Raw genomic sequence first — 7491 nt, 5'->3', positions numbered from 1 at the left:
CAATGAAACCAAGAGCTGGTTCTTCGAGAAAATAAACAAAATAGATAAGCCTCTAGCCAGACTTATTAAGAAGAAAAGAGAGTCAACACAAATCAACAGTATCAGAAACGAGAAAGGAAAAATCACGACGGACCCCACGGAAATGCAAAGAATTATTGGAGAATACTATGAAAACCTATATGCTAACAAGCTGGGAAACCTAGGAGAAATGGACAACTTCCTAGAAAAATATAACCTTCCAAGATTGACCCAGGAAGAAACAGAAAATCTAAACAGACCAATTACCAGCAACGAAATTGAAGAGGTAATCAAAAAACTACCAAAGAACAAAACCCCCGGGCCAGATGGATTTACCTCGGAATTTTATCAGACATACAGGGAAGACATAATACCCATTCTCCTTAAAGTTTTCCAAAAAATAGAGGAGGAGGGGATACTCCCAAACTCATTCTATGAAGCTAACATCACCCTAATACCAAAACCAGGCAAAGACCCCACCAAAAAAGAAAACTACAGACCAATATCCCTGATGAACGTAGATGCAAAAGTACTCAACAAAATATTAGCAAACCGAATTCAAAAATACATCAAAAGGATCATACACCATGACCAAGTGGGATTCATCCCAGGGATGCAAGGATGGTACAACATTCGAAAGTCCATCAACATCATCCACCACATCAACAAAAAGAAAGACAAAAACCACATGATCATCTCCATAGATGCTGAAAAAGCATTTGACGAAGTTCAACATCCATTCATGTTAAAAACTCTCAGCAAAATGGGAATAGAGGGCAAGTACCTCAACATAATAAAGGCCATCTATGATAAACCCACAGCCAACATTATATTGAACAGCGAGAAGCTGAAAGCATTTCCTCTGAGATCGGGAACTAGACAGGGATGCCCACTCTCTCCACTGTTATTTAACATAGTACTGGAGGTCCTAGCCACGGCAATCAGACAAAATAAAGAAATACAAGGAATCCAGATTGGTAAAGAAGAAGTTAAACTGTCACTATTTGCAGATGACATGATACTGTACATAAAAAACCCTAAAGACTCCACCCCAAAATTACTAGAACTGATATTGGAATACAGCAAAGTTGCAGGATACAAAATCAACACACAGAAATCTGTGGCTTTCCTATATACTAACAATGAACCAACAGAGAGAGAAATCAGGAAAACAACTCCATTCACAATTGCATCAAAAAAAATAAAATACCTAGGAATAAACCTAACCAAAGAAGTGAAAGACTTATACTCTGAAAACTACAAGTCACTCTTAAGAGAAATTAAAGGGGACACTAACAGATGGAAACTCATCCCATGCTCGTGGCTAGGAAGAATTAATATCGTTAAAATGGCCATCCTGCCCAAAGCAATATACAGATTTGATGCAATCCCTATGAAACTACCAGCAACATTCTTCAATGAACTGGAACAAATAATTCAAAAATTCATATGGAAACACCAAAGACCCCGAATAGCCAAAGCAATCCTGAGAAAGAAGAATAAAGTAGGGGGGATCTCACTCCCCAACTTCAAGCTCTACTATAAAGCCATAGTAATCAAGACAATTTGGTACTGGCACAAGAGCAGAGCCACAGACCAATGGAACAGACTGGAGAATCCAGATATTAACCCAGACATATATGGTCAATTAATATTTGATAAAGGAGCCATGGACATACAATGGGGAAATGACAGTCTCTTCAACAGATGGTGCTGGCAAAACTGGACAGCTACATGTAGGAGAATGAAACTGGACCATTGTCTAACCCCATATACAAAAGTAAACTCAAAATGGATCAAAGACCTGAATGTAAGCCATGAAACCATTAAACTCTTGGAAGAAAACATAGGCGAAAACCTCTTAGACATAAACATGAGTGACCTCTTCTTGAACATATCTCCCCGGGCAAGGAAAACAACAGCAAAAGTGAGTAAGTGGGACTATATTAAGCTGAAAAGCTTCTGTACAGCAAAAGACACCATCAATAGAACAAGAAGGATACCTACAGTATGGGAGAATATATTTGAAAATGACACATCCGATAAAGGCTTGACGTCCAGAATATATAAGGAGCTCTCACGCCTCAACAAACAAAAAACAAATAACCCAATTAAAAAATGGGCAGAGGAACTGAACAGACAGTTCTCCAAAAAAGAAATACAGATGGCCAACAGACACATGAAAAGATGCTCCACATCGCTAATTATCAGAGAAATGCAAATTAAAACTACAATGAGGTATCACCTCACACCAGTAAGGATGGCTGCCATCCAAAAGACAAACAACAACAAATGTTGGCGAGGCTGTGGAGAAAGGGGAACCCTCCTACACTGCTGGTGGGAATGTAAGTTAGTTCAACCATTGTGGAAAGCAGTATGGAGGTACATCAGAATGCTCAAAACAGACTTACCATTTGACCCAGGAATTGCACTCCTAGGAATTTACCCTAAGAATGCAGCAATCAAGTTTGAGAAAGACAGATGCACCCCTATGTTTATCGCAGCACTATTTACAATAGCCAAGAATTGGAAGCAACCTAAATGTCCATCAATAGATGAATGGATAAAGAAGATGCGGTACATATACACAATGGAATACTACTCAGCTATAAGAAAAGGGCAAATCCAATCATTTGCAGCAACATGGATGGAGCTGGAGGGTATTATGCTCAGTGAAACAAGCCAAGCGGAGAAAGAGAAATACCAAATGATTTCACTTATCTGTGGAATATAAGAACAAAGGAAAAACTGAAGGAACAAAACAGCAGCAGAATCACAGAACTCAAGAATGGACTAACAGGTACCAAAGGGAAAGGGACTGGGGAGGATGGGTGGGTAGGGAGGGATAAGGGGGGGAGAAGTAGGGGGGTATTAAGATTAACATGCATGGGGGGGTAGGAGAAAAGGGAGGGCTGTACAACACAGAGAAGGCAAGTAGTGATTCTACAACATTTTGCGATGCGGATGGACAGTGACTGTAAAGGGGTTTATAGGGGAGACCTGGTATAGGGGAGAGCCTAGTAAACATAATATTCATCATGTAAGTGTAGATTAGTGATAGCAAAAAAAAAAAAAAAAAAAAGGGCAGTTCCTGTGTGGTAACCTCCAACGAGTTCTACACAAGGGTATAAAGGGCATATAAAAGTGTAGGCAAAGGGTCTGTTTGTGTTTATACAGAGGATCAAAGCCTAATTGGGCTACCCCAAAAATGAACTAAGATACGATATGAAAAAGAACTTCCAACATCTGCACTCTCTGGAAGACTCATGCCAGAAGATGATCATCAAAAAACCCCAACAAAGATCCACGCACTGCTACAGCTGTAGATGCACTCATCCCACCAGTTCCTGGACTTGCCATGGGAATGAGGAAGGAGATATCTAAGCTGGCCTGTGCATACAGTAAAACAACAAAATTGGACTGGATCTATACTGTTGGAACTCAACCAAGAATTTGGAGAAGTGCAAATTGTAGCGCTCCAAAGTCTTACAACTAAAAACTATTTACTGTTAAAAGAACATATGGCATGTGAACAGTCCCCAGGAATGGGTTGTTTTAATTTGTCTGATTTCTCTCAGACTGTTCTAGTTCAGTTGGACAATATCCACCATATCATAGATAAGTTTTCACAAATGCCTAAGGTGCCTAACTGGTTTTCTTGGTTTCACTGCAGATGGCTGGTAATTACAGATATGCTTTGGTTATGTAACTATACTCCTATTATGTTAAGGTGTGTGTGCAATTTAAGTAGTAGCTTAAAACCTATACATGCTGAAGTTACTCTACAAGAAGATATATCAAAGAAATAATCAATCTTCCCATGTTTTCTTCCGCCTGCTACTTCTATAGCTTTTCTTCTTCCTTCCTAATTACAACCCTTAAATAGAATTCGTGCCTCATATCAAATTTACCGAGTATCATAATTCTTCCAAGTGGTAAAGATACCTCAAGACAAATGCTGGGCATAGAAGCCACAGGGCATAAATATGCAAAGAAGTAAAAAGCTAACTTTTTCAAACAATAAGGCTTCTCTCTCACTTACCAACTTCACATTTCCCTGTATGGCCCCGGAAGATGACTGGTTAGCCAGAGACGGGTAAGGTTCCTCAAGGGAGGAACAACCTAAGACAGGCACAGTCGCAGGGGGGCCATCAGGTGAGAAATTGGGGATCAACAGAGGTGAGGCTTAGAACCTCACCCCCCCGTTCTGAGAGAAATCTTCTGCATACGTGGATGTTTTATTGCCCTGGTCTAGCTTGGATTAACACATAGTCTACAGGCACACACCTGATCATCTACATGTGCTCTCTTACAACACTAAACTATGTTTTCTACCTTTATCTTGTATCTACCTACCACTTCAGCATTTTATTAAAAATAACAATAATAAAGAGAGAAATGTGGTATCCACATATAAATCAAGTATAAAAACCAAATGAGTATTCATATTTGAACTGACTGTTTATAGTTCATAATGCATGAGCAAAACCGAAAGTTTCTGTGATGACTGCCCTTGTACTGTTCACTGTGTAACTTATTCATTATGTAAGAATTTGTTCTACATGTAAAAACTTGTTTGTTATGCCTCAGAAGATTGGAGACTGACAAAAATTAGGCTTGGGGTGGAATAATGATTGTGCATTGAGAATTGACTCCCCTATACAGAATTTTATTGTCGTTAACAACCATTTGATCAATAAATATGAGAGATGCCCTCACAAAAAAAAAAAAAAAAAAAAAAAATACAACCTTCCAAGACTGACCAAGTAAGAAACAGAAAATCTAAACAGACCAATTACCAGCAAAGAAATTGAATCAGTAATCAAAAAATTACCCAAGAACAAAAGCCTTGGTCCAGATGGATTCACCACTGAATTTTACCAGACATACAGAGAAGATATAATCCCCATTCTCCTTAAAGTTTTCCAAAAAATAGAAGAGGAAGAAATACTTCCAAACTCATTCTATAAAGCCAGCATCACTCTAATACCAAAACCAGGCAAAGACCCTACAAAAAAAGAAAATTACAGACCAATATCCCTGATGAACGTAGATGCAAAAATACTCAACAAAATATTAGCAAACTGAATTCAAAAGTACATCAAGAGGATCATGCAGGGAGGATCTCGCTTCCTGACTTTAAGCTCTACTACAAAGCCACAGTAATCAAGACAATTTGGTGTTGGCACAAGAACAGAGCCACAGACCAGTGGAACAGAATAGAGAGTCCAGATATTAAGCCAAACATATATGGTCAATTAATATAAGATAAAGGAGCCATGGACATACAATGGGGAAACGACAGCCTCTTCAACAGCTGGTGCTGGCAAAACTGGACAGCTACATGTAAGAGAATGAAACTGGATCATTGTCTAACCCCATACACAAAAGTAAATTCGAAATGGATCAAAGACCTGAATGTAAGTCATGAAACCATACAACTCTTAGAAAAGAACATAAGCAAAAATCTCTTGGACATAAACATGAGCGACTTCTTCATGAACATATCTCCCCGGGCAAGGGAAACAAAAGAAAAAATGAGCAAGTAGGACTACATCAAACTGAAAAGCTTCTGTACAGGAAAGGACACCACCAATAGAACAAAAAGGCCTCCTGCAGTATGGGAGAATATATTCATAAATGACAGATCTGATAAAGGGCTGACATCCAAAATATATAAAGATTTCAGGCACTTCAACAAACCAAAAGCAAATAATCCAATTTAAAAATGGTCAGAGGAGCTGAACAGACAGTTCTCCAAAGAAGAAATTCAGATGGCCAACAGACACATAAAAAGATGCTCCACATCACTAATCATCAGAGAAATGCAAATTAAAACCATAATGAGATATCACCTCACACCAGTAAGGATGGCCGCCATCAAAAAGACAAGCAACAACAAATATTGGCGAGGCTGTGGAGAAAGGGGAACCCTCCTACACTGCTGGCAGGAATATAAACTAGTTCAACCATTGTGGAAAGCAGTATGGAGGTTCCTCAAAAATCTCAAAATAGAAATACCATTTGACCCAGGAATTCCACTCCTAGGAATTTACCCTAAGAATGCAGCAGCCCAGTTTGAAAAAGACAGATGCACCCCTATGTTTATCACAGCACTATTTACAATAGCGAAGAAATGGAAGCAACCTAAGTGTCCATCAGTAGATGAATGGATAAAGAAGATGTGGTACATATACACAATGGAATATTATTCAGCCATCAGCCATAAGAAGAAAACAAATCCTACCATTTGCAACAACATGGATGGAGCTAGAGGGTATTATGCTCAGTGAAATAAGCTAGGCGGAGAAAGACAAGTACCAAATGATTTCACTAATATGTGGAGTATAAGAACAAAGGAAAAACTGAAGGAGCAAAACAGCAGCAGACTCACAGAACCCAAGAATGGACTAACAGTTACCAAAGGGAAAGGGACTGGGGAGGATGGGTAAGAAGGGAGGGGATAAGGGTGAGGAAGAAGAAAGGGGCATTACGATTAGCATGTATAGTGGAGGGGGGCATGGGGAGGGCTGTGCAACACAGAGAAGACAAGTAAGACAAGTAGTGATTCTACAGCATCTTACTACACTGATGGACAGTGACTGTAATGGGGTAGGTGGGGGGAACTTGGTGATGGGGGGAGCCTAGTAAACATAAGGTTCTTCATGTAATTGCAGATTAATCATACCAAAAAAAAACAAAAGCAGGTACAGAGCTGGAGGCTGGCACGGACCGCTGAACCAGGTGCTGTCCTTTCTCTCAGAATCCGTCCTATGGTCACCACTGCGTCTCACGGGTTCACAGGATGAAGCAGCAATAGTGGTTTGCTGCTCACAGTACAAACCGAGCAGCAGGGAAGCCCCGCACAGAGGACACAGGCAAGGGCGCGCCTGCCAGGGCCTCCCACACAGTCCGTGCACATGCTCAGCACAGGGACACTTCAAGCCCCCTGCTTCTGGTCACCGCATCCTCAGCTGGGAGGTCTGCATCTTTGTGCAGTCTAACCAAGGCTTTATGACTCCCTGGTCTTGGGGCAACATGCCCCCCAACATATCGCCACGACCACCCCTCTCAAAGCATAAGAATAAAGTCTGTGTGCTAAAAAGAGCAAAGCCTTGCTCCAGGTCAGTCACCCCACTGGTCTGAAAGTTATGTGTCTCCCACAGGACAACTTAGCAAATACAACTGTGAACTTGGAAACTGTGAACACCATCCCACCTGTCAAAGGATTTTGAAGAAAACCTGAATTCCCTTGAGCCACGTTAACATCTAATCTCCTAAACATTCAGCATTAAAATGTAACTTGCCCTGGCAGGGACCCTGCCCTGCTCTTTGCCAAGGCAACCGTTCACGGCCCAGTGTCTGTGCAATGGGAACTGTAAAGTACCCCTGCCCTGTGCCCTGAGGAGGTGGTGCGGTATGCCCAAGATCATTCCAGCACCTCAAAATAAAGACACATGCAGGCTCTTGGAT

Source organism: Manis pentadactyla, chromosome 3 (assembly GCF_030020395.1).
Source record: "Manis pentadactyla isolate mManPen7 chromosome 3, mManPen7.hap1, whole genome shotgun sequence".
Classification (NCBI taxonomy): Eukaryota; Metazoa; Chordata; class Mammalia; order Pholidota; family Manidae; genus Manis; species Manis pentadactyla.
The sequence above is the reverse complement of the archived record's forward strand: the minus strand, read 5'-3'. Positions refer to the sequence as shown.